The 26,440-nt window shown below is 43.6% G+C and overlaps 16 non-coding genes across 16 annotated transcripts; all 16 read left to right on the top strand.

Moving 5' to 3' along the window:
* Nucleotides 1-887: 887 nt before the first annotated feature.
* On the top strand, nucleotides 888-1,078 carry LOC141275297 (U2 spliceosomal RNA). Its single transcript, XR_012323545.1, has one exon. It is a non-coding gene; the product is annotated as a U2 spliceosomal RNA (small nuclear RNA).
* A 1,115-nt stretch (nucleotides 1,079-2,193) lies between these two features.
* On the top strand, nucleotides 2,194-2,384 carry LOC141275296 (U2 spliceosomal RNA). Its single transcript, XR_012323544.1, has one exon. It is a non-coding gene; the product is annotated as a U2 spliceosomal RNA (small nuclear RNA).
* Nucleotides 2,385-3,499: 1,115 nt separating this feature from the next.
* Nucleotides 3,500-3,690, top strand: LOC141150572 (U2 spliceosomal RNA). The gene has a single exon (XR_012246736.1). It is a non-coding gene; the product is annotated as a U2 spliceosomal RNA (small nuclear RNA).
* A 1,115-nt stretch (nucleotides 3,691-4,805) lies between these two features.
* Nucleotides 4,806-4,996, top strand: LOC141275295 (U2 spliceosomal RNA). Its single transcript, XR_012323543.1, has one exon. It is a non-coding gene; the product is annotated as a U2 spliceosomal RNA (small nuclear RNA).
* A 1,115-nt stretch (nucleotides 4,997-6,111) lies between these two features.
* On the top strand, nucleotides 6,112-6,302 carry LOC141275294 (U2 spliceosomal RNA). The gene has a single exon (XR_012323542.1). It is a non-coding gene; the product is annotated as a U2 spliceosomal RNA (small nuclear RNA).
* A 1,115-nt stretch (nucleotides 6,303-7,417) lies between these two features.
* LOC141275293 (U2 spliceosomal RNA) lies at nucleotides 7,418-7,608 on the top strand. Its single transcript, XR_012323541.1, has one exon. It is a non-coding gene; the product is annotated as a U2 spliceosomal RNA (small nuclear RNA).
* A 1,115-nt stretch (nucleotides 7,609-8,723) lies between these two features.
* On the top strand, nucleotides 8,724-8,914 carry LOC141149729 (U2 spliceosomal RNA). Its single transcript, XR_012246017.1, has one exon. It is a non-coding gene; the product is annotated as a U2 spliceosomal RNA (small nuclear RNA).
* A 1,115-nt stretch (nucleotides 8,915-10,029) lies between these two features.
* Nucleotides 10,030-10,220, top strand: LOC141150090 (U2 spliceosomal RNA). Its single transcript, XR_012246360.1, has one exon. It is a non-coding gene; the product is annotated as a U2 spliceosomal RNA (small nuclear RNA).
* Nucleotides 10,221-11,335: 1,115 nt separating this feature from the next.
* Nucleotides 11,336-11,526, top strand: LOC141150026 (U2 spliceosomal RNA). The gene has a single exon (XR_012246299.1). It is a non-coding gene; the product is annotated as a U2 spliceosomal RNA (small nuclear RNA).
* Nucleotides 11,527-17,916: 6,390 nt separating this feature from the next.
* Nucleotides 17,917-18,105, top strand: LOC141150371 (U2 spliceosomal RNA). The gene has a single exon (XR_012246589.1). It is a non-coding gene; the product is annotated as a U2 spliceosomal RNA (small nuclear RNA).
* Nucleotides 18,106-19,220: 1,115 nt separating this feature from the next.
* On the top strand, nucleotides 19,221-19,411 carry LOC141275291 (U2 spliceosomal RNA). The gene has a single exon (XR_012323540.1). It is a non-coding gene; the product is annotated as a U2 spliceosomal RNA (small nuclear RNA).
* A 1,115-nt stretch (nucleotides 19,412-20,526) lies between these two features.
* LOC141275290 (U2 spliceosomal RNA) lies at nucleotides 20,527-20,717 on the top strand. Its single transcript, XR_012323539.1, has one exon. It is a non-coding gene; the product is annotated as a U2 spliceosomal RNA (small nuclear RNA).
* A 1,115-nt stretch (nucleotides 20,718-21,832) lies between these two features.
* On the top strand, nucleotides 21,833-22,023 carry LOC141275289 (U2 spliceosomal RNA). The gene has a single exon (XR_012323538.1). It is a non-coding gene; the product is annotated as a U2 spliceosomal RNA (small nuclear RNA).
* Nucleotides 22,024-23,135: 1,112 nt separating this feature from the next.
* Nucleotides 23,136-23,326, top strand: LOC141149522 (U2 spliceosomal RNA). The gene has a single exon (XR_012245814.1). It is a non-coding gene; the product is annotated as a U2 spliceosomal RNA (small nuclear RNA).
* Nucleotides 23,327-24,441: 1,115 nt separating this feature from the next.
* Nucleotides 24,442-24,632, top strand: LOC141275288 (U2 spliceosomal RNA). The gene has a single exon (XR_012323537.1). It is a non-coding gene; the product is annotated as a U2 spliceosomal RNA (small nuclear RNA).
* Nucleotides 24,633-25,747: 1,115 nt separating this feature from the next.
* On the top strand, nucleotides 25,748-25,938 carry LOC141275287 (U2 spliceosomal RNA). The gene has a single exon (XR_012323536.1). It is a non-coding gene; the product is annotated as a U2 spliceosomal RNA (small nuclear RNA).
* The last annotated feature ends 502 nt before the right edge of the window (nucleotides 25,939-26,440 follow it).

Below are 26,440 nucleotides of genomic sequence, written 5' to 3'. Positions count from 1 at the left end.
CCCTTTTTACTTCCTTTTGGATAAACAGACATATTAGGCAAGCATTTTGGAGCTTTCACCTAAATAACTACAGGTGGTGAGATAAGCTGCACAATATAATTGACCTTTCAGTATATTGTTGCACACACACCATCTATTTAGCAAATGCCCTTGTTATCAACAGCAGCCTTTTAAACTCACCTGAGCTAACAGGTATGTGCGCTGGTTACTCTGCTGCGCTTAAAATTTCTTTTTTGGTTTGCTACAATGCCTTTTCTGAAACGTTGTCTCCTTCTGCTGGAACACTGACTTCTTTCATTTAATGCCTGCAGACTATAAAAGAGAACCCAACCCAAAAAGTTTGGTTGATTAGTCTGTGGCATTCTGTTAAACTGTTGCTTATGGCGGTCTCTGTGAGCTTCTCAGCGACATTCAGCCAGCCAGGTATCCTGCCTGCAGTAGATGGAATGTGGCAATGGAACGCTGGCTGCGCGTGTCATAATAGGCTCTGAGCCTTTATATACCTGTGCACAGCAGCAGCCACCTTCAGTCTGCTGCTGGACAGCCAGCAGCAGCAGCAGCAGGAGAGGTATGTAATCAGGAGCCCTCCTGCTAAGGGTAGACAGCTGCTCGTTCCACCCCACCCCCCGCCTTAATTGGTTCTCCTCCCTTCCAACGGTGTTGAGGCGGGTGGGAACAGCAGGGGGTGAAGGTGCTGTGTTTAAAGAGGTGGAGTTATGCAGATCTAAAACGCGTGGATTGCAGCAGCAGCAAGCCGAAAAGTGCAGGCATGTAAGGGATCTAGAGGTTGACAACATGTCTTCTTAACGGGAGTCCAGGAGCTCATCTCCACAAATGGACTTTTCAGGATCCTTGGGTGGCTCCGTAGTTTGAAACCAATTCTGGTTATCGCTTCTCGGCCTTTTGGCTAAGATCAAGTGTAGTATCTGTTCTTATCAGTTTAATATCTGATACGTCCCCTATCTGGGGACCATATATTAAATGGATTTTTAGAACAGGGAGATGGAAAAAGAGCTTGCTCTGTCCACTCCACGCATTGACCTGGTATTGCAGTATCTCCAGGACCGGTGCACCCCTTCTTTAATGCAGTTTCTAAAATCAGAAAGAATTGAATTCAATGTTTTTTGTTCATTTTGCTTGTTTGTCGGATTTTGGGATGGACTCTTTGGCTTTGCTTTTCTTCTCCTCATTGGATTTTTCATGTTCAAAGTTGCAGAAGCCAGATTACAAGCTCATTTTGGTTCAACTTCAGCAACTGTGCATTGCATTGCCATGTAATGTGATGCAATGCTATCTTTCTAGCTCTCCCTTTTTACTTCCTTTTGGATAAACAGACATATTAGGCAAGCATTTTGGAGCTTTCACCTAAATAACTACAGGTGGTGAGATAAGCTGCACAATATAATTGACCTTTCAGTATATTGTTGCACACACACCATCTATTTAGCAAATGCCCTTGTTATCAACAGCAGCCTTTTAAACTCACCTGAGCTAACAGGTATGTGCGCTGGTTACTCTGCTGCGCTTAAAATTTCTTTTTTGGTTTGCTACAATGCCTTTTCTGAAACGTTGTCTCCTTCTGCTGGAACACTGACTTCTTTCATTTAATGCCTGCAGACTATAAAAGAGAACCCAACCCAAAAAGTTTGGTTGATTAGTCTGTGGCATTCTGTTAAACTGTTGCTTATGGCGGTCTCTGTGAGCTTCTCAGCGACATTCAGCCAGCCAGGTATCCTGCCTGCAGTAGATGGAATGTGGCAATGGAACGCTGGCTGCGCGTGTCATAATAGGCTCTGAGCCTTTATATACCTGTGCACAGCAGCAGCCACCTTCAGTCTGCTGCTGGACAGCCAGCAGCAGCAGCAGCAGGAGAGGTATGTAATCAGGAGCCCTCCTGCTAAGGGTAGACAGCTGCTCGTTCCACCCCACCCCCCGCCTTAATTGGTTCTCCTCCCTTCCAACGGTGTTGAGGCGGGTGGGAACAGCAGGGGGTGAAGGTGCTGTGTTTAAAGAGGTGGAGTTATGCAGATCTAAAACGCGTGGATTGCAGCAGCAGCAAGCCGAAAAGTGAAGGCATGTAAGGGATCTAGAGGTTGACAACATGTCTTCTTAACGGGAGTCCAGGAGCTCATCTCCACAAATGGACTTTTCAGGATCCTTGGGTGGCTCCGTAGTTTGAAACCAATTCTGGTTATCGCTTCTCGGCCTTTTGGCTAAGATCAAGTGTAGTATCTGTTCTTATCAGTTTAATATCTGATACGTCCCCTATCTGGGGACCATATATTAAATGGATTTTTAGAACAGGGAGATGGAAAAAGAGCTTGCTCTGTCCACTCCACGCATTGACCTGGTATTGCAGTATCTCCAGGACCGGTGCACCCCTTCTTTAATGCAGTTTCTAAAATCAGAAAGAATTGAATTCAATGTTTTTTGTTCATTTTGCTTGTTTGTCGGATTTTGGGATGGACTCTTTGGCTTTGCTTTTCTTCTCCTCATTGGATTTTTCATGTTCAAAGTTGCAGAAGCCAGATTACAAGCTCATTTTGGTTCAACTTCAGCAACTGTGCATTGCATTGCCATGTAATGTGATGCAATGCTATCTTTCTAGCTCTCCCTTTTTACTTCCTTTTGGATAAACAGACATATTAGGCAAGCATTTTGGAGCTTTCACCTAAATTACTACAGGTGGTGAGATAAGCTGCACAATATAATTGACCTTTCAGTACATTGTTGCACACACACCATCTATTTAGCAAATGCCCTTGTTATCAACAGCAGCCTTTTAAACTCACCTGAGCTAACAGGTATGTGCGCTGGTTACTCTGCTGCGCTTAAAATTTCTTTTTTGGTTTGCTACAATGCCGTTTCTGAAACGTTGTCTCCTTCTGCTGGAACACTGACTTCTTTCATTTAATGCCTGCAGACTATAAAAGAGAACCCAACCCAAAAAGTTTGGTTGATTAGTCTGTGGCATTCTGTTAAACTGTTGCTTATGGCGGTCTCTGTGAGCTTCTCAGCGACATTCAGCCAGCCAGGTATCCTGCCTGCAGTAGATGGAATGTGGCAATGGAACGCTGGCTGCGCGTGTCATAATAGGCTCTGAGCCTTTATATACCTGTGCACAGCAGCAGCCACCTTCAGTCTGCTGCTGGACAGCCAGCAGCAGCAGCAGCAGGAGAGGTATGTAATCAGGAGCCCTCCTGCTAAGGGTAGACAGCTGCTCGTTCCACCCCACCCCCCGCCTTAATTGGTTCTCCTCCCTTCCAACGGTGTTGAGGCGGGTGGGAACAGCAGGGGGTGAAGGTGCTGTGTTTAAAGAGGTGGAGTTATGCAGATCTAAAACGCGTGGATTGCAGCAGCAGCAAGCCGAAAAGTGCAGGCATGTAAGGGATCTAGAGGTTGACAACATGTCTTCTTAACGGGAGTCCAGGAGCTCATCTCCACAAATGGACTTTTCAGGATCCTTGGGTGGCTCCGTAGTTTGAAACCAATTCTGGTTATCGCTTCTCGGCCTTTTGGCTAAGATCAAGTGTAGTATCTGTTCTTATCAGTTTAATATCTGATACGTCCCCTATCTGGGGACCATATATTAAATGGATTTTTAGAACAGGGAGATGGAAAAAGAGCTTGCTCTGTCCACTCCACGCATTGACCTGGTATTGCAGTATCTCCAGGACCAGTGCACCCCTTCTTTAATGCAGTTTCTAAAATCAGAAAGAATTGAATTCAATGTTTTTTGTTCATTTTGCTTGTTTGTCGGATTTTGGGATGGACTCTTTGGCTTTGCTTTTCTTCTCCTCATTGGATTTTTCATGTTCAAAGTTGCAGAAGCCAGATTACAAGCTCATTTTGGTTCAACTTCAGCAACTGTGCATTGCATTGCCATGTAATGTGATGCAATGCTATCTTTCTAGCTCTCCCTTTTTACTTCCTTTTGGATAAACAGACATATTAGGCAAGCATTTTGGAGCTTTCACCTAAATTACTACAGGTGGTGAGATAAGCTGCACAATATAATTGACCTTTCAGTATATTGTTGCACACACACCATCTATTTAGCAAATGCCCTTGTTATCAACAGCAGCCTTTTAAACTCACCTGAGCTAACAGGTATGTGCGCTGGTTACTCTGCTGCGCTTAAAATTTCTTTTTTGGTTTGCTACAATGCCTTTTCTGAAACGTTGTCTCCTTCTGCTGGAACACTGACTTCTTTCATTTAATGCCTGCAGACTATAAAAGAGAACCCAACCCAAAAAGTTTGGTTGATTAGTCTGTGGCATTCTGTTAAACTGTTGCTTATGGCGGTCTCTGTGAGCTTCTCAGCGACATTCAGCCAGCCAGGTATCCTGCCTGCAGTAGATGGAATGTGGCAATGGAACGCTGGCTGCGCGTGTCATAATAGGCTCTGAGCCTTTATATACCTGTGCACAGCAGCAGCCACCTTCAGTCTGCTGCTGGACAGCCAGCAGCAGCAGCAGCAGGAGAGGTATGTAATCAGGAGCCCTCCTGCTAAGGGTAGACAGCTGCTCGTTCCACCCCACCCCCCGCCTTAATTGGTTCTCCTCCCTTCCAACGGTGTTGAGGCGGGTGGGAACAGCAGGGGGTGAAGGTGCTGTGTTTAAAGAGGTGGAGTTATGCAGATCTAAAACGCGTGGATTGCAGCAGCAGCAAGCCGAAAAGTGCAGGCATGTAAGGGATCTAGAGGTTGACAACATGTCTTCTTAACGGGAGTCCAGGAGCTCATCTCCACAAATGGACTTTTCAGGATCCTTGGGTGGCTCCGTAGTTTGAAACCAATTCTGGTTATCGCTTCTCGGCCTTTTGGCTAAGATCAAGTGTAGTATCTGTTCTTATCAGTTTAATATCTGATACGTCCCCTATCTGGGGACCATATATTAAATGGATTTTTAGAACAGGGAGATGGAAAAAGAGCTTGCTCTGTCCACTCCACGCATTGACCTGGTATTGCAGTATCTCCAGGACCGGTGCACCCCTTCTTTAATGCAGTTTCTAAAATCAGAAAGAATTGAATTCAATGTTTTTTGTTCATTTTGCTTGTTTGTCGGATTTTGGGATGGACTCTTTGGCTTTGCTTTTCTTCTCCTCATTGGATTTTTCATGTTCAAAGTTGCAGAAGCCAGATTACAAGCTCATTTTGGTTCAACTTCAGCAACTGTGCATTGCATTGCCATGTAATGTGATGCAATGCTATCTTTCTAGCTTTCCGTTTTTACTTCCTTTTGGATAAACAGACATATTAGGCAAGCATTTTGGAGCTTTCACCTAAATAACTACAGGTGGTGAGATAAGCTGCACAATATAATTGACCTTTCAGTATATTGTTGCACACACACCATCTATTTAGCAAATGCCCTTGTTATCAACAGCAGCCTTTTAAACTCACCTGAGCTAACAGGTATGTGCGCTGGTTACTCTGCTGCGCTTAAAATTTCTTTTTTGGTTTGCTACAATGCCTTTTCTGAAACGTTGTCTCCTTCTGCTGGAACACTGACTTCTTTCATTTAATGCCTGCAGACTATAAAAGAGAACCCAACCCAAAAAGTTTGGTTGATTAGTCTGTGGCATTCTGTTAAACTGTTGCTTATGGCGGTCTCTGTGAGCTTCTCAGCGACATTCAGCCAGCCAGGTATCCTGCCTGCAGTAGATGGAATGTGGCAATGGAACGCTGGCTGCGCGTGTCATAATAGGCTCTGAGCCTTCATATACCTGTGCACAGCAGCAGCCACCTTCAGTCTGCTGCTGGACAGCCAGCAGCAGCAGCAGCAGGAGAGGTATGTAATCAGGAGCCCTCCTGCTAAGGGTAGACAGCTGCTCGTTCCACCCCACCCCCCGCCTTAATTGGTTCTCCTCCCTTCCAACGGTGTTGAGGCGGGTGGGAACAGTAGGGGGTGAAGGTGCTGTGTTTAAAGAGGTGGAGTTATGCAGATCTAAAACGCGTGGATTGCAGCAGCAGCAAGCCGAAAAGTGCAGGCATGTAAGGGATCTAGAGGTTGACAACATGTCTTCTTAACGGGAGTCCAGGAGCTCATCTCCACAAATGGACTTTTCAGGATCCTTGGGTGGCTCCGTAGTTTGAAACCAATTCTGGTTATCGCTTCTCGGCCTTTTGGCTAAGATCAAGTGTAGTATCTGTTCTTATCAGTTTAATATCTGATACGTCCCCTATCTGGGGACCATATATTAAATGGATTTTTAGAACAGGGAGATGGAAAAAGAGCTTGCTCTGTCCACTCCACGCATTGACCTGGTATTGCAGTATCTCCAGGACCGGTGCACCCCTTCTTTAATGCAGTTTCTAAAATCAGAAAGAATTGAATTCAATGTTTTTTGTTCATTTTGCTTGTTTGTCGGATTTTGGGATGGACTCTTTGGCTTTGCTTTTCTTCTCCTCATTGGATTTTTCATGTTCAAAGTTGCAGAAGCCAGATTACAAGCTCATTTTGGTTCAACTTCAGCAACTGTGCATTGCATTGCCATGTAATGTGATGCAATGCTATCTTTCTAGCTCTCCCTTTTTACTTCCTTTTGGATAAACAGACATATTAGGCAAGCATTTTGGAGCTTTCACCTAAATAACTACAGGTGGTGAGATAAGCTGCACAATATAATTGACCTTTCAGTATATTGTTGCACACACACCATCTATTTAGCAAATGCCCTTGTTATCAACAGCAGCCTTTTAAACTCACCTGAGCTAACAGGTATGTGCGCTGGTTACTCTGCTGCGCTTAAAATTTCTTTTTTGGTTTGCTACAATGCCTTTTCTGAAACGTTGTCTCCTTCTGCTGGAACACTGACTTCTTTCATTTAATGCCTGCAGACTATAAAAGAGAACCCAACCCAAAAAGTTTGGTTGATTAGTCTGTGGCATTCTGTTAAACTGTTGCTTATGGCGGTCTCTGTGAGCTTCTCAGCGACATTCAGCCAGCCAGGTATCCTGTCTGCAGTAGATGGAATGTGGCAATGGAACGCTGGCTGCGCGTGTCATAATAGGCTCTGAGCCTTTATATACCTGTGCACAGCAGCAGCCACCTTCAGTCTGCTGCTGGACAGCCAGCAGCAGCAGCAGCAGGAGAGGTATGTAATCAGGAGCCCTCCTGCTAAGGGTAGACAGCTGCTCGTTCCACCCCACCCCCCGCCTTAATTGGTTCTCCTCCCTTCCAACGGTGTTGAGGCGGGTGGGAACAGCAGGGGGTGAAGGTGCTGTGTTTAAAGAGGTGGAGTTATGCAGATCTAAAACGCGTGGATTGCAGCAGCAGCAAGCCGAAAAGTGCAGGCATGTAAGGGATCTAGAGGTTGACAACATGTCTTCTTAACGGGAGTCCAGGAGCTCATCTCCACAAATGGACTTTTCAGGATCCTTGGGTGGCTCCGTAGTTTGAAACCAATTCTGGTTATCGCTTCTCGGCCTTTTGGCTAAGATCAAGTGTAGTATCTGTTCTTATCAGTTTAATATCTGATACGTCCCCTATCTGGGGACCATATATTAAATGGATTTTTAGAACAGGGAGATGGAAAAAGAGCTTGCTCTGTCCACTCCACGCATTGACCTGGTATTGCAGTATCTCCAGGACCGGTGCACCCCTTCTTTAATGCAGTTTCTAAAATCAGAAAGAATTGAATTCAATGTTTTTTGTTCATTTTGCTTGTTTGTCGGATTTTGGGATGGACTCTTTGGCTTTGCTTTTCTTCTCCTCATTGGATTTTTCATGTTCAAAGTTGCAGAAGCCAGATTACAAGCTCATTTTGGTTCAACTTCAGCAACTGTGCATTGCATTGCCATGTAATGTGATGCAATGCTATCTTTCTAGCTCTCCCTTTTTACTTCCTTTTGGATAAACAGACATATTAGGCAAGCATTTTGGAGCTTTCACCTAAATTACTACAGGTGGTGAGATAAGCTGCACAATATAATTGACCTTTCAGTATATTGTTGCACACACACCATCTATTTAGCAAATGCCCTTGTTATCAACAGCAGCCTTTTAAACTCACCTGAGCTAACAGGTATGTGCGCTGGTTACTCTGCTGCGCTTAAAATTTCTTTTTTGGTTTGCTACAATGCCTTTTCTGAAACGTTGTCTCCTTCTGCTGGAACACTGACTTCTTTCATTTAATGCCTGCAGACTATAAAAGAGAACCCAACCCAAAAAGTTTGGTTGATTAGTCTGTGGCATTCTGTTAAACTGTTGCTTATGGCGGTCTCTGTGAGCTTCTCAGCGACATTCAGCCAGCCAGGTATCCTGCCTGCAGTAGATGGAATGTGGCAATGGAACGCTGGCTGCGCGTGTCATAATAGGCTCTGAGCCTTTATATACCTGTGCACAGCAGCAGCCACCTTCAGTCTGCTGCTGGACAGCCAGCAGCAGCAGCAGCAGGAGAGGTATGTAATCAGGAGCCCTCCTGCTAAGGGTAGACAGCTGCTCGTTCCACCCCACCCCCCGCCTTAATTGGTTCTCCTCCCTTCCAACGGTGTTGAGGCGGGTGGGAACAGCAGGGGGTGAAGGTGCTGTGTTTAAAGAGGTGGAGTTATGCAGATCTAAAACGCGTGGATTGCAGCAGCAGCAAGCCGAAAAGTGCAGGCATGTAAGGGATCTAGAGGTTGACAACATGTCTTCTTAACGGGAGTCCAGGAGCTCATCTCCACAAATGGACTTTTCAGGATCCTTGGGTGGCTCCGTAGTTTGAAACCAATTCTGGTTATCGCTTCTCGGCCTTTTGGCTAAGATCAAGTGTAGTATCTGTTCTTATCAGTTTAATATCTGATGCGTCCCCTATCTGGGGACCATATATTAAATGGATTTTTAGAACAGGGAGATGGAAAAAGAGCTTGCTCTGTCCACTCCACGCATTGACCTGGTATTGCAGTATCTCCAGGACCGGTGCACCCCTTCTTTAATGCAGTTTCTAAAATCAGAAAGAATTGAATTCAATGTTTTTTGTTCATTTTGCTTGTTTGTCGGATTTTGGGATGGACTCTTTGGCTTTGCTTTTTTTCTCCTCATTGGATTTTTCATGTTCAAAGTTGCAGAAGCCAGATTACAAGCTCATTTTGGTTCAACTTCAGCAACTGTGCATTACATTGCCATGTAATGTGATGCAATGCTATCTTTCTAGCTCTCCCTTTTTACTTCCTTTTGGATAAACAGACATATTAGGCAAGCATTTTGGAGCTTTCACCTAAATAACTACAGGTGGTGAGATAAGCTGCACAATATAATTGACCTTTCAGTATATTGTTGCACACACACCATCTATTTAGCAAATGCCCTTGTTATCAACAGCAGCCTTTTAAACTCACCTGAGCTAACAGGTATGTGCGCTGGTTACTCTGCTGCGCTTAAAATTTCTTTTTTGGTTTGCTACAATGCCTTTTCTGAAACGTTGTCTCCTTCTGCTGGAACACTGACTTCTTTCATTTAATGCCTGCAGACTATAAAAGAGAACCCAACCCAAAAAGTTTGGTTGATTAGTCTGTGGCATTCTGTTAATCTGTTGCTTATGGCGGTCTCTGTGAGCTTCTCAGCGACATTCAGCCAGCCAGGTATCCTGCCTGCAGTAGATGGAATGTGGCAATGGAACGCTGGCTGCGCGTGTCATAATAGGCTCTGAGCCTTTATATACCTGTGCACAGCAGCAGCCACCTTCAGTCTGCTGCTGGACAGCCAGCAGCAGCAGCAGCAGGAGAGGTATGTAATCAGGAGCCCTCCTGCTAAGGGTAGACAGCTGCTCGTTCCACCCCACCCCCCGCCTTAATTGGTTCTCCTCCCTTCCAACGGTGTTGAGGCGGGTGGGAACAGCAGGGGGTGAAGGTGCTGTGTTTAAAGAGGTGGAGTTATGCAGATCTAAAACGCGTGGATTGCAGCAGCAGCAAGCCGAAAAGTGCAGGCATGTAAGGGATCTAGAGGTTGACAACATGTCTTCTTAACGGGAGTCCAGGAGCTCATCTCCACAAATGGACTTTTCAGGATCCTTGGGTGGCTCCGTAGTTTGAAACCAATTCTGGTTATCGCTTCTCGGCCTTTTGGCTAAGATCAAGTGTAGTATCTGTTCTTATCAGTTTAATATCTGATGCGTCCCCTATCTGGGGACCATATATTAAATGGATTTTTAGAACAGAGAGATGGAAAAAGAGCTTGCTCTGTCCACTCCACGCATTGACCTGGTATTGCAGTATCTCCAGGACCGGTGCACCCCTTCTTTAATGCAGTTTCTAAAATCAGAAAGAATTGAATTCAATGTTTTTTGTTCATTTTGCTTGTTTGTCGGATTTTGGGATGGACTCTTTGGCTTTGCTTTTTTTCTCCTCATTGGATTTTTCATGTTCAAAGTTGCAGAAGCCAGATTACAAGCTCATTTTGGTTCAACTTCAGCAACTGTGCATTACATTGCCATGTAATGTGATGCAATGCTATCTTTCTAGCTCTCCCTTTTTACTTCCTTTTGGATAAACAGACATATTAGGCAAGCATTTTGGAGCTTTCACCTAAATAACTACAGGTGGTGAGATAAGCTGCACAATATAATTGACCTTTCAGTATATTGTTGCACACACACCATCTATTTAGCAAATGCCCTTGTTATCAACAGCAGCCTTTTAAACTCACCTGAGCTAACAGGTATGTGCGCTGGTTACTCTGCTGCGCTTAAAATTTCTTTTTTGGTTTGCTACAATGCCTTTTCTGAAACGTTGTCTCCTTCTGCTGGAACACTGACTTCTTTCATTTAATGCCTGCAGACTATAAAAGAGAACCCAACCCAAAAAGTTTGGTTGATTAGTCTGTGGCATTCTGTTAATCTGTTGCTTATGGCGGTCTCTGTGAGCTTCTCAGCGACATTCAGCCAGCCAGGTATCCTGCCTGCAGTAGATGGAATGTGGCAATGGAACGCTGGCTGCGCGTGTCATAATAGGCTCTGAGCCTTTATATACCTGTGCACAGCAGCAGCCACCTTCAGTCTGCTGCTGGACAGCCAGCAGCAGCAGCAGCAGGAGAGGTATGTAATCAGGAGCCCTCCTGCTAAGGGTAGACAGCTGCTCGTTCCACCCCACCCCCCGCCTTAATTGGTTCTCCTCCCTTCCAACGGTGTTGAGGCGGGTGGGAACAGCAGGGGGTGAAGGTGCTGTGTTTAAAGAGGTGGAGTTATGCAGATCTAAAACGCGTGGATTGCAGCAGCAGCAAGCCGAAAAGTGCAGGCATGTAAGGGATCTAGAGGTTGACAACATGTCTTCTTAACGGGAGTCCAGGAGCTCATCTCCACAAATGGACTTTTCAGGATCCTTGGGTGGCTCCGTAGTTTGAAACCAATTCTGGTTATCGCTTCTCGGCCTTTTGGCTAAGATCAAGTGTAGTATCTGTTCTTATCAGTTTAATATCTGATGCATCCCCTATCTGGGGACCATATATTAAATGGATTTTTAGAACAGGGAGATGGAAAAAGAGCTTGCTCTGTCCACTCCACGCATTGACCTGGTATTGCAGTATCTCCAGGACCGGTGCACCCCTTCTTTAATGCAGTTTCTAAAATCAGAAAGAATTGAATTCAATGTTTTTTGTTCATTTTGCTTGTTTGTCGGATTTTGGGATGGACTCTTTGGCTTTGCTTTTTTTCTCCTCATTGGATTTTTCATGTTCAAAGTTGCAGAAGCCAGATTACAAGCTCATTTTGGTTCAACTTCAGCAACTGTGCATTACATTGCCATGTAATGTGATGCAATGCTATCTTTCTAGCTCTCCCTTTTTACTTCCTTTTGGATAAACAGACATATTAGGCAAGCATTTTGGAGCTTTCAGCTAAATAACTATAGGTGGTGAGATAAGCTGCACAATATAATTGACCTTTCAGTATATTGTTGCACACACACCATCTATTTAGCAAATGCCCTTGTTATCAACAGCAGCCTTTTAAACTCACCTGAGCTAACAGGTATGTGCGCTGGTTACTCTGCTGCGCTTAAAATTTCTTTTTTGGTTTGCTACAATGCCTTTTCTGAAACGTTGTCTCCTTCTGCTGGAACACTGACTTCTTTCATTTAATGCCTGCAGACTATAAAAGAGAACCCAACCCAAAAAGTTTGGTTGATTAGTCTGTGGCATTCTGTTAAACTGTTGCTTATGGCGGTCTCTGTGAGCTTCTCAGCGACATTCAGCCAGCCAGGTATCCTGCCTGCAGTAGATGGAATGTGGCAATGGAACGCTGGCTGCGCGTGTCATAATAGGCTCTGAGCCTTTATATACCTGTGCACAGCAGCAGCCACCTTCAGTCTGCTGCTGGACAGCCAGCAGCAGCAGCAGCAGGAGAGGTATGTAATCAGGAGCCCTCCTGCTAAGGGTAGACAGCTGCTCATTCCACCCCACCCCCCGCCTTAATTGGTTCTCCTCCCTTCCAACGGTGTTGAGGCGGGTGGGAACAGCAGGGGGTGAAGGTGCTGTGTTTAAAGAGGTGGAGTTATGCAGATCTAAAACGCGTGGATTGCAGCAGCAGCAAGCCGAAAAGTGCAGGCATGTAAGGGATCTAGAGGTTGACAACATGTCTTCTTAACGGGAGTCCAGGAGCTCATCTCCACAAATGGACTTTTCAGGATCCTTGGGTGGCTCCGTAGTTTGAAACCAATTCTGGTTATCGCTTCTCGGCCTTTTGGCTACGATCAAGTGCTTTATTGCAGGAGATTGTAGTTGAAGGGCACTCGGGTACCCCTCTCCTTGGCCTGGCAGGATCGTCCACTTTGGTGGACTTAACCTGCTTGCTGCTATTAGGGAGAGGGCTTAGTCCCAGGGTAACGAGTTGCGATCCCCCAGCTTCCAGGTGTTTTTCGCTGCAAGAACACTGGGAGCGCAGATTGCAAGCGGCTGCAATTTGCAACCTTGTTGCGTTTTTCCATGGAGGTTGACCCTAACCTCGTGCCTCTTTATGCGAGGCTAAAAAGCTCTATCCGAGTTCACTTCACGGCGGGTGGCTCGGATATGAGGAAATTAGGGTATGTAGTCCAGGACGTGCTCAGGAACCTTCTTGGCGTACAAAGGAATGAAATTCTCTCCATCCAGGATTATCCCAGAAGAGGTGACTATGACATCACATTCACCGGAGAAGGTATTTTTAGAGATGTACTAGAAAAGTTAAAAAAAGTTGAAAATAGTCCTGTTTTGAAAGGGATACAAATTGTTGAGCACGTCCTGGATGAGGTAAGACTGGTTATTGTAAAAATATTTTCGCCCTTTGTTTCTGCTCCAGAAGTAATGTCATTTCTAGCAATTTATTTTAAAAGTGTTAAATGTATTGGGAAGATATTAAATGAATATAACATATGGACATCTAAGTGGAAATTCCTTGTGAAGTGTACAAGAGATCCAAATACACCAGGTGGTATACGGCTCCCCCCTGCCCGTTTCAAAATTGGGCAAACAAATGGGGATTTCTTCTTTTCTGGGATGCCAGTATATTGCAGAAATTGTGGGCGCTATGGTCATTCAAAAGAAAACTGTCATGTATCATGTAGAAATTGTGCTAGTGAAGAACATGAGACAAAAGAATGCCCTAAGGAAAAGAAATGCAGTTTTTGCCAGACTCCAGGTCACTTTTATTTTTCTTGCCCTCACAGATTTCGGGAAGATGAGCAAAAGGGGAAGTCCAAGACGTCCGACCAAGGACCAAAAGATCAGACCACCCCTCAGGAGGAGGAACAACAACCTGGAGCCTCTGGAGACAATAAGGGCGTACCAAATAGTGAAGTGTCTCCAGAGTCTATGACAGGTAAAATACCAAATCCCAAAACCTGGCTGCAGGACCTGCGGGAGTCCAAAAGGAGGGCTGAGAAGGAGCAGAAGGGCACTACTGGTAAGGTCAAAAGGGACCGGCAAAAGGCCGACACAGAAGCCCATGCCCAGTCTGGGTCTCCTAGTGCTGAGGGCGCTGAGTGGATAAAGGTGGGTCCTAAGAAAAAGAAAAAGGGTGGTTCGGAGGAGGCAGCAGGAGGTGAACAGATGGACACTTCTCCAGAAGGGGACGTGGACGCTGGACCCTCAGGGGTTTCGGTCTCCGCTGCTACAGGTGGGGACCGGGATCTTGCTGACTCTGAAGAGTCAGAGGCTCTGCCTTGTGCGCAACCTCCTCCTATAGGACGACCTTCTACAGGTCAAACAGGGGCGGCGGAACCCCTCGGGGACCCACCTGATGAGGAACTGCATGGCCAGCCAATGGAGACCCAGCGGGTTCTGCCAGCCAGCCCTCCGAGCTATGCCAGTGTAGCGTCGGGTTTATATAAATGTGGTAATCTTTCCTCCTCCACGGAGACTCTCGTGACGATACTATCAGATGAGGAGGGAGGCGCAAGCCCAGTGGTCTGATCAGGTTCATCGGACAGGTAAATCCGTTGCTCTTAGTTACCTAAGTAAAATTTCTACATTTTCTAATGATGGCTGAACTCAAAGGTATTTCCCTCAACGTGAGAGGCATAAAATCTAACACGAGAAGAACTGCTCTTTTTAATTTTTTTACGTGTTTTACTGCATCTGTATTTTTTCTGCAAGAATGTAATATCCCACATGAAATGTCATATCAAAAATATAAAGATGAGTGGAAGTGTGGGCCATCTGTCTGGTCCGGATCGAATGCTGCAGGATCAGCGGGTGTAGCCATACTTTTTAAAGGGAACGTTTTAATTGATTTTATTCAGGAAATTTTACCAGGTCGTATTTTATTAGTGAAAGCTTTTATTGATGGTATTAGATGGCAGTTTTTAAATTTTTATGGATCCCCAGAGAAAAATGAAAGAGCCGAAATGCTTGATCTTTTACCATTATTTATTAATAACTCTGAACCTTTTATCTTAGCAGGGGATTTTAATTGTGTTTTAAAAGGTGAAAACCGGCGCTCCAGCTCTGTAAGCAGGAACTACGATAAAACCTCAGGTATGCTACATGATATAGTCAAAGATGCTAAATTGATAGACATATATAAAGAGTGTCATAGTGACAGCCCAGAGGATGCCGGTTTCACTTGGAGCAATGCTAATTGTAGCTCTAGGATTGATTTTATTTTTGGTTCAGATAAAACAATACCTGCCAAATGTGAAGTTTTAACTAATATATTTTCAGACCATAAACTTTTATCCTTTACCATAAAAGTAAATGACAACAAAAAATGTGGTAAGAAAAGCTGGAAAATGAACGTATCCCTTTTAACCGACCCGCAGATTTTATCAGATTTTATTGAGTTTTATAGGAAATGTAGAAAAGGGAAAAAAACAAATGAGACTATGAGTGTATGGTGGGATAGAATGAAAGTAAAAATAAAAGACTTTTTTATTAAAAAGAGTATATGTAGAGCCAAAGAAAAATATGAAGAATATAGAATTTTAAATACCCGCCTACAAACATTATTTAAGCTCAGAGACAATGGGATAGATGTACAAGTTGATATTTCAAACTTAAAAGAAGAGATTTCAAAATGGCTAGAACAAAAAGGAAAAGAGATAATTTTTCGTTCTAGAGTACAACATATAGAAGAAAATGAAAAGTGTTCCAGATATTTTTTTAGGAAAAATAAAAAAGAAAAAGTGATAATTGACCATATAGATGGTGAGAATAATATAAAAAATATGCTGGGTAAAGTTGAGGTTTTTTTTTCTAATCTTTTTAATGGAAAAAATATAGATAATAAATTAATGGATGATTCGCTGCAAGGACTAACAGCTGTTTTAGATCCCGCATCCCAAGAGTTTTTATCCCAAGTTTTAACGGAACAAGAAGTGTTAAAAACTATTAAAAGTTTTAAAACTGGAAAGGTCCCTGGTCCTGATGGCATCCCAATAGAATTTTATGTATGTTTTTATGATATTTTAAAAGATGATTTGTTTTATTTGTTTACTGAGGTTTTTAATAATAAGGTTTTATTAAATTCCTGGAAGAAAGGTGAAGTCTCCCTCCTATACAAAAAAGGCGATAAATCAAAATTAGAAAACTGGAGACCAATAACACTTTTAAATTGTGACTATAAAATAATGGCTAAAATTTGTGCAAATCGTCTAAAAGAAGTCATCAGCAAAGTTATTCATTCTAATCAAGTGTGTGGGGTGCCGGGGCGCAGTATATGGGACAATCTGAATTTAGTGAAAGACTGTATTGAGGATGTGAAAGACAGAAAGGGGAAAATGGCGATTTTATCTATTGATTTTGAAAAAGCATTTGACCGTGTCTCACACTTTTATCTTTTTAAAGTTTTAGAGAAAATGGGCATACCAGAAGGGTTTTTACTATCGCTTAAAGCATTTTACAAGGATTGTACAAGTAAGATTTTAGTGAATGGTTTTAAGACACAAGAGGTATTTTTACGGTCAGGGGTGAAACAGGGATGCCCTCTGTCCCCCCTACTGTTTATCTGTGCACTGGAACCAATGTTATGTGCAATACGCCAAAATAAACAGATATGCGGTGTCCCTCTGCCTGGAAGCGGTGGTTTGGAGGCCAAGGTTGTAGGCTACATGGATGACGTGGCGGTCTTGTGTACAGATGCACCATCACTTACGGCCACTCTCCATCAAGTGCAATCCTTTTGTCTAGCTTCTGGTTTTAAAATCAATTTTAATAAGTGTAACATTTTAAGTGTTGGGGGGATGATTTTACGTGATGTACCAATTAATGTCTCCGAATCCATTTCCATTTTAGGTATATCATTCACTGAAAATAATGATGGTTATAATAGTTGGGAAACAGTTACACAGAAAGTAAATACGAAAATATGTATGTGGAACATGAGGAGACTTACAATGGAGGGTAAAGTATTGGTTTTAAAGATGGTGATTTTACCTCTTTTATTGTATCTTAGCATGGTTTTCCCCCCGCCTGTTAATGTTTTAAAAAAGATAACCAAAACCTGTTTTACCTTCTTTTGGAACTCAAAAATGGAAAAGCTGAAAAGAGAAATCGTGATGAAATCAAAAGTAAAAGGTGGTAAAGATTTTCCAGATTTTAATAGGTTTCTTTTAATCCATCTGTTCGTTTACTGTTTTAATGCCCTTTTTAAGAATCACTATTGGTCCTTTTTTATGCGTTTTAATACAGGATTTTTTATGAGAAAGTTTGGATGGTATGAAGTTAATATATCTGTGCCCCATGCTTTTAATTTGTCGACGCATTATGAGATTTTAAGGAAAATAGTGTCCGATTTTAATTTAGGGACTAAGAAAATAGAGGAATTAAGAAATAGTAAGAAATTAATTAAAGAAATACGTAAAAGTGAGGAAATATGTAATGTTGACAGATATGATGATGACAAATCTATGTCTATCTGGAAAATGATTAACGTTTTTTATCTTTTTAATGAACAGAGAGATCTGGCTTGGAGTTGCATGCACCGCTGTCTTCCTTGCCGGGCATTCCAATACAGAAGAGGATTTGTGAGGTCTGCCATCTGCCCAAGAACCGGATGCCAAGACGAGGAAACGGTGGAACATCTATTATGGACATGTAATTTTGCAAAGGATTTCTGGAGAAGACTGCTCCCCCTACTGGAAAGGGTGGCAGACCTCAAGGACTTTACATATAAAACTGTGCTATACGGACTTATGGAATGCCCCACAATGGACCAGTACACAATGGCTTGGAAGACAGTGAACTGCGCCAAGTCATCTCTCTGGAAAGCGCGCAACATTGCTATTTTTAAACAAGATGTTTTATCAGTGAATGATGTTTTAAGTTTATGTTTATGTGAAATGTATACTTATTATTTAATTGACAAAAAGAAGAATGTACATATTTCCAAAAAATGGCTTGTTGACCAATGGAACCTAATTATTTAAAATCTTTGTATTTTTTTGTTTTGTAAATTTCATTTGTCTTTTAACGTTTGGTATTTGTTTAATTATGCTTGTAATTTGTTAAAGTTTTAATAAACGGTTTTATCCCTCTGCAGGGGATAGCCAAATTAAAAAAAAAATCTGTTCTTATCAGTTTAATATCTGATACGTCCCCTATCTGGGGACCATATATTAAATGGATTTTTAGAACAGGGAGATGGAAAAAGAGCTTGCTCTGTCCACTCCACGCATTGACCTGGTATTGCAGTATCTCCAGGACCGGTGCACCCCTTCTTTAATGCAGTTTCTAAAATCAGAAAGAATTGAATTCAATGTTTTTTGTTCATTTTGCTTGTTTGTCGGATTTTGGGATGGACTCTTTGGCTTTGCTTTTCTTCTCCTCATTGGATTTTTCATGTTCAAAGTTGCAGAAGCCAGATTACAAGCTCATTTTGGTTCAACTTCAGCAACTGTGCATTGCATTGCCATGTAATGTGATGCAATGCTATCTTTCTAGCTCTCCCTTTTTACTTCCTTTTGGATAAACAGACATATTAGGCAAGCATTTTGGAGCTTTCACCTAAATAACTACAGGTGGTGAGATAAGCTGCACAATATAATTGACCTTTCAGTATATTGTTGCACACACACCATCTATTTAGCAAATGCCCTTGTTATCAACAGCAGCCTTTTAAACTCACCTGAGCTAACAGGTATGTGCGCTGGTTACTCTGCTGCGCTTAAAATTTCTTTTTTGGTTTGCTACAATGCCTTTTCTGAAACGTTGTCTCCTTCTGCTGGAACACTGACTTCTTTCATTTAATGCCTGCAGACTATAAAAGAGAACCCAACCCAAAAAGTTTGGTTGATTAGTCTGTGGCATTCTGTTAAACTGTTGTTTATGGCGGTCTCTGTGAGCTTCTCAGCGACATTCAGCCAGCCAGGTATCCTGCCTGCAGTAGATGGAATGTGGCAATGGAACGCTGGCTGCGCGTGTCATAATAGGCTCTGAGCCTTTATATACCTGTGCACAGCAGCAGCCACCTTCAGTCTGCTGCTGGACAGCCAGCAGCAGCAGCAGCAGGAGAGGTATGTAATCAGGAGCCCTCCTGCTAAGGGTAGACAGCTGCTCGTTCCACCCCACCCCCCGCCTTAATTGGTTCTCCTCCCTTCCAACGGTGTTGAGGCGGGTGGGAACAGCAGGGGGTGAAGGTGCTGTGTTTAAAGAGGTGGAGTTATGCAGATCTAAAACGCGTGGATTGCAGCAGCAGCAAGCCGAAAAGTGCAGGCATGTAAGGGATCTAGAGGTTGACAACATGTCTTCTTAACGGGAGTCCAGGAGCTCATCTCCACAAATGGACTTTTCAGGATCCTTGGGTGGCTCCGTAGTTTGAAACCAATTCTGGTTATCGCTTCTCGGCCTTTTGGCTAAGATCAAGTGTAGTATCTGTTCTTATCAGTTTAATATCTGATACGTCCCCTATCTGGGGACCATATATTAAATGGATTTTTAGAACAGGGAGATGGAAAAAGAGCTTGCTCTGTCCACTCCACGCATTGACCTGGTATTGCAGTATCTCCAGGACCGGTGCACCCCTTCTTTAATGCAGTTTCTAAAATCAGAAAGAATTGAATTCAATGTTTTTTGTTCATTTTGCTTGTTTGTCGGATTTTGGGATGGACTCTTTGGCTTTGCTTTTCTTCTCCTCATTGGATTTTTCATGTTCAAAGTTGCAGAAGCCAGATTACAAGCTCATTTTGGTTCAACTTCAGCAACTGTGCATTGCATTGCCATGTAATGTGATGCAATGCTATCTTTCTAGCTCTCCCTTTTTACTTCCTTTTGGATAAACAGACATATTAGGCAAGCATTTTGGAGCTTTCACCTAAATAACTACAGGTGGTGAGATAAGCTGCACAATATAATTGACCTTTCAGTATATTGTTGCACACACACCATCTATTTAGCAAATGCCCTTGTTATCAACAGCAGCCTTTTAAACTCACCTGAGCTAACAGGTATGTGCGCTGGTTACTCTGCTGCGCTTAAAATTTCTTTTTTGGTTTGCTACAATGCCTTTTCTGAAACGTTGTCTCCTTCTGCTGGAACACTGACTTCTTTCATTTAATGCCTGCAGACTATAAAAGGGAACCCAACCCAAAAAGTTTGGTTGATTAGTCTGTGGCATTCTGTTAAACTGTTGCTTATGGCGGTCTCTGTGAGCTTCTCAGCGACATTCAGCCAGCCAGGTATCCTGCCTGCAGTAGATGGAATGTGGCAATGGAACGCTGGCTGCGCGTGTCATAATAGGCTCTGAGCCTTTATATACCTGTGCACAGCAGCAGCCACCTTCAGTCTGCTGCTGGACAGCCAGCAGCAGCAGCAGCAGGAGAGGTATGTAATCAGGAGCCCTCCTGCTAAGGGTAGACAGCTGCTCGTTCCACCCCACCCCCCGCCTTAATTGGTTCTCCTCCCTTCCAACGGTGTTGAGGCGGGTGGGAACAGCAGGGGGTGAAGGTGCTGTGTTTAAAGAGGTGGAGTTATGCAGATCTAAAACGCGTGGATTGCAGCAGCAGCAAGCCGAAAAGTGCAGGCATGTAAGGGATCTAGAGGTTGACAACATGTCTTCTTAACGGGAGTCCAGGAGCTCATCTCCACAAATGGACTTTTCAGGATCCTTGGGTGGCTCCGTAGTTTGAAACCAATTCTGGTTATCGCTTCTCGGCCTTTTGGCTAAGATCAAGTGTAGTATCTGTTCTTATCAGTTTAATATCTGATACGTCCCCTATCTGGGGACCATATATTAAATGGATTTTTAGAACAGGGAGATGGAAAAAGAGCTTGCTCTGTCCACTCCACGCATTGACCTGGTATTGCAGTATCTCCAGGACCGGTGCACCCCTTCTTTAATGCAGTTTCTAAAATCAGAAAGAATTGAATTCAATGTTTTTTGTTCATTTTGCTTGTTTGTCGGATTTTGGGATGGACTCTTTGGCTTTGCTTTTCTTCTCCTCATTGGATTTTTCATGTTCAAAGTTGCAGAAGCCAGATTACAAGCTCATTTTGGTTCAACTTCAGCAACTGTGCATTGCATTGCCATGTAATGTGATGCAATGCTATCTTTCTAGCTCTCCCTTTTTACTTCCTTTTGGATAAACAGACATATTAGGCAAGCATTTTGGAGCTTTCACCTAAATAACTACAGGTGGTGAGATAAGCTGCACAATATAATTGACCTTTCAGTATATTGTTGCACACACACCATCTATTTAGCAAATGCCCTTGTTATCAACAGCAGCCTTTTAAACTCACCTGAGCTAACAGGTATGTGCGCTGGTTACTCTGCTGCGCTTAAAATTTCTTTTTTGGTTTGCTACAATGCCTTTTCTGAAACGTTGTCTCCTTCTGCTGGAACACTGACTTCTTTCATTTAATGCCTGCAGACTATAAAAGGGAACCCAACCCAAAAAGTTTGGTTGATTAGTCTGTGGCATTCTGTTAAACTGTTGCTTATGGCGGTCTCTGTGAGCTTCTCAGCGACATTCAGCCAGCCAGGTATCCTGCCTGCAGTAGATGGAATGTGGCAATGGAACGCTGGCTGCGCGTGTCATAATAGGCTCTGAGCCTTTATATACCTGTGCACAGCAGCAGCCACCTTCAGTCTGCTGCTGGACAGCCAGCAGCAGCAGCAGCAGGAGAGGTATGTAATCAGGAGCCCTCCTGCTAAGGGTAGACAGCTGCTCGTTCCACCCCACCCCCCGCCTTAATTGGTTCTCCTCCCTTCCAACGGTGTTGAGGCGGGTGGGAACAGCAGGGGGTGAAGGTGCTGTGTTTAAAGAGGTGGAGTTATGCAGATCTAAAACGCGTGGATTGCAGCAGCAGCAAGCCGAAAAGTGCAGGCATGTAAGGGATCTAGAGGTTGACAACATGTCTTCTTAACGGGAGTCCAGGAGCTCATCTCCACAAATGGACTTTTCAGGATCCTTGGGTGGCTCCGTAGTTTGAAACCAATTCTGGTTATCGCTTCTCGGCCTTTTGGCTAAGATCAAGTGTAGTATCTGTTCTTATCAGTTTAATATCTGATACGTCCCCTATCTGGGGACCATATATTAAATGGATTTTTAGAACAGGGAGATGGAAAAAGAGCTTGCTCTGTCCACTCCACGCATTGACCTGGTATTGCAGTATCTCCAGGACCGGTGCACCCCTTCTTTAATGCAGTTTCTAAAATCAGAAAGAATTGAATTCAATGTTTTTTGTTCATTTTGCTTGTTTGTCGGATTTTGGGATGGACTCTTTGGCTTTGCTTTTCTTCTCCTCATTGGATTTTTCATGTTCAAAGTTGCAGAAGCCAGATTACAAGCTCATTTTGGTTCAACTTCAGCAACTGTGCATTGCATTGCCATGTAATGTGATGCAATGCTATCTTTCTAGCTCTCCCTTTTTACTTCCTTTTGGATAAACAGACATATTAGGCAAGCATTTTGGAGCTTTCACCTAAATTACTACAGGTGGTGAGATAAGCTGCACAATATAATTGACCTTTCAGTATATTGTTGCACACACACCATCTATTTAGCAAATGCCCTTGTTATCAACAGCAGCCTTTTAAACTCACCTGAGCTAACAGGTATGTGCGCTGGTTACTCTGCTGCGCTTAAAATTTCTTTTTTGGTTTGCTACAATGCCTTTTCTGAAACGTTGTCTCCTTCTGCTGGAACACTGACTTCTTTCATTTAATGCCTGCAGACTATAAAAGAGAACCCAACCCAAAAAGTTTGGTTGATTAGTCTGTGGCATTCTGTTAAACTGTTGCTTATGGCGGTCTCTGTGAGCTTCTCAGCGACATTCAGCCAGCCAGGTATCCTGCCTGCAGTAGATGGAATGTGGCAATGGAACGCTGGCTGCGCGTGTCATAATAGGCTCTGAGCCTTTATATACCTGTGCACAGCAGCAGCCACCTTCAGTCTGCTGCTGGACAGCCAGCAGCAGCAGCAGGAGAGGTATGTAATCAGGAGCCCTCCTGCTAAGGGTAGACAGCTGCTCGTTCCACCCCACCCCCCGCCTTAATTGGTTCTCCTCCCTTCCAACGGTGTTGAGGCGGGTGGGAACAGCAGGGGGTGAAGGTGCTGTGTTTAAAGAGGTGGAGTTATGCAGATCTAAAACGCGTGGATTGCAGCAGCAGCAAGCCGAAAAGTGCAGGCATGTAAGGGATCTAGAGGTTGACAACATGTCTTCTTAACGGGAGTCCAGGAGCTCATCTCCACAAATGGACTTTTCAGGATCCTTGGGTGGCTCCGTAGTTTGAAACCAATTCTGGTTATCGCTTCTCGGCCTTTTGGCTAAGATCAAGTGTAGTATCTGTTCTTATCAGTTTAATATCTGATACGTCCCCTATCTGGGGACCATATATTAAATGGATTTTTAGAACAGGGAGATGGAAAAAGAGCTTGCTCTGTCCACTCCACGCATTGACCTGGTGTTGCAGTATCTCCAGGACCGGTGCACCCCTTCTTTAATGCAGTTTCTAAAATCAGAAAGAATTGAATTCAATGTTTTTTGTTCATTTTGCTTGTTTGTCGGATTTTGGGATGGACTCTTTGGCTTTGCTTTTCTTCTCCTCATTGGATTTTTCATGTTCAAAGTTGCAGAAGCCAGATTACAAGCTCATTTTGGTTCAACTTCAGCAACTGTGCATTGCATTGCCATGTAATGTGATGCAATGCTATCTTTCTAGCTCTCCCTTTTTACTTCCTTTTGGATAAACAGACATATTAGGCAAGCATTTTGGAGCTTTCACCTAAACAACTACAGGTGGTGAGATAAGCTGCACAATATAATTGACCTTTCAGTATATTGTTGCACACACACCATCTATTTAGCAAATGCCCTTGTTATCAACAGCAGCCTTTTAAACTCACCTGAGCTAACAGGTATGTGCGCTGGTTACTTTGCTGCGCTTAAAATTTCTTTTTTGGTTTGCTACAATGCCTTTTCTGAAACGTTGTCTCCTTCTGCTGGAACACTGACTTCTTTCATTTAATGCCTGCAGACTATAAAAGAGAACCCAACCCAAAAAGTTTGGTTGATTAGTCTGTGGCATTCTGTTAAACTGTTGCTTATGGCGGTCTCTGTGAGCTTCTCAGCGACATTCAGCCAGCCAGGTATCCTGCCTGCAGTAGATGGAATGTGGCAATGGAACGCTGGCTGCGCGTGTCGTAATAGGCTCTGAGCCTTTATATACCTGTGCACAGCAGCAGCCACCTTCAGTCTGCTGCTGGACAGCCAGCAGCAGCAGCAGCAGGAGAGGTATGTAATCAGGAGCCCTCCTGCTAAGGGTAGACAGCTGCTCGTTCCACCCCACCCCCCGCCTTAATTGGTTCTCCTCCCTTCCAACGGTGTTGAGGCGGGTGGGAACAGCAGGGGGTGAAGGTGCTGTGTTTAAAGAGGTGGAGTTATGCAGATCTAAAACGCGTGGATTGCAGCAGCAGCAAGCCGAAAAGTGCAGGCATGTAAGGGATCTAGAGGTTGACAACATGTCTTCTTAACGGGAGTCCAGGAGCTCATCTCCACAAATGGACTTTTCAGGATCCTTGGGTGGCTCCGTAGTTTGAAACCAATTCTGGTTATCGCTTCTCGGCCTTTTGGCTAAGATCAAGTGTAGTATCTGTTCTTATCAGTTTAATATCTGATACGTCCCCTATCTGGGGACCATATATTAAATGGATTTTTAGAACAGGGAGATGGAAAAAGAGCTTGCTCTGTCCACTCCACGCATTGACCTGGTATTGCAGTATCTCCAGGACCGGTGCACCCCTTCTTTAATGCAGTTTCTAAAATCAGAAAGAATTGAATTCAATGTTTTTTGTTCATTTTGCTTGTTTGTCGGATTTTGGGATGGACTCTTTGGCTTTGCTTTTCTTCTCCTCATTGGATTTTTCATGTTCAAAGTTGCAGAAGCCAGATTACAAGCTCATTTTGGTTCAACTTCAGCAACTGTGCATTGCATTGCCATGTAATGTGATGCAATGCTATCTTTCTAGCTCTCCCTTTTTACTTCCTTTTGGATAAACAGACATATTAGGCAAGCATTTTGGAGCTTTCACCTAAATAACTACAGGTGGTGAGATAAGCTGCACAATATAATTGACCTTTCAGTATATTGTTGCACACACACCATCTATTTAGCAAATGCCCTTGTTATCAACAGCAGCCTTTTAAACTCACCTGAGCTAACAGGTATGTGCGCTGGTTACTCTGCTGCGCTTAAAATTTCTTTTTTGGTTTGCTACAATGCCTTTTCTGAAACGTTGTCTCCTTCTGCTGGAACACTGACTTCTTTCATTTAATGCCTGCAGACTATAAAAGAGAACCCAACCCAAAAAGTTTGGTTGATTAGTCTGTGGCATTCTGTTAAACTGTTGCTTATGGCGGTCTCTGTGAGCTTCTCAGCGACATTCAGCCAGCCAGGTATCCTGCCTGCAGTAGATGGAATGTGGCAATGGAACGCTGGCTGCGCGTGTCATAATAGGCTCTGAGCATTTATATACCTGTGCACAGCAGCAGCCACCTTCAGTCTGCTGCTGGACAGCCAGCAGCAGCAGCAGCAGGAGAGGTATGTAATCAGGAGCCCTCCTGCTAAGGGTAGACAGCTGCTCGTTCCACCCCACCCCCCGCCTTAATTGGTTCTCCTCCCTTCCAACGGTGTTGAGGCGGGTGGGAACAGCAGGGGGTGAAGGTGCTGTGTTTAAAGAGGTGGAGTTATGCAGATCTAAAACGCGTGGATTGCAGCAGCAGCAAGCCGAAAAGTGCAGGCATGTAAGGGATCTAGAGGTTGACAACATGTCTTCTTAACGGGAGTCCAGGAGCTCATCTCCACAAATGGACTTTTCAGGATCCTTGGGTGGCTCCGTAGTTTGAAACCAATTCTGGTTATCGCTTCTCGGCCTTTTGGCTAAGATCAAGTGTAGTATCTGTTCTTATCAGTTTAATATCTGATACGTCCCCTATCTGGGGACCATATATTAAATGGATTTTTAGAACAGGGAGATGGAAAAAGAGCTTGCTCTGTCCACTCCACGCATTGACCTGGTATTGCAGTATCTCCAGGACCGGTGCACCCCTTCTTTAATGCAGTTTCTAAAATCAGAAAGAATTGAATTCAATGTTTTTTGTTCATTTTGCTTGTTTGTCGGATTTTGGGATGGACTCTTTGGCTTTGCTTTTCTTCTCCTCATTGGATTTTTCATGTTCAAAGTTGCAGAAGCCAGATTACAAGCTCATTTTGGTTCAACTTCAGCAACTGTGCATTGCATTGCCATGTAATGTGATGCAATGCTATCTTTCTAGCTCTCCCTTTTTACTTCCTTTTGGATAAACAGACATATTAGGCAAGCATTTTGGAGCTTTCACCTAAATAACTACAGGTGGTGAGATAAGCTGCACAATATAATTGACCTTTCAGTATATTGTTGCACACACACCATCTATTTAGCAAATGCCCTTGTTATCAACAGCAGCCTTTTAAACTCACCTGAGCTAACAGGTATGTGCGCTGGTTACTCTGCTGCGCTTAAAATTTCTTTTTTGGTTTGCTACAATGCCTTTTCTGAAACGTTGTCTCCTTC

Source organism: Phyllobates terribilis, unplaced genomic scaffold, assembly GCF_046119375.1.
Source record: "Phyllobates terribilis strain yellow unplaced genomic scaffold, ASM4611937v1 Scaffold_5__5_contigs__length_657084704, whole genome shotgun sequence".
NCBI lineage: Eukaryota > Metazoa > Chordata > Amphibia > Anura > Dendrobatidae > Phyllobates > Phyllobates terribilis.
Note: the sequence above shows the minus strand (reverse complement) of the source record. Positions and strands in the feature narration are given on the sequence as shown.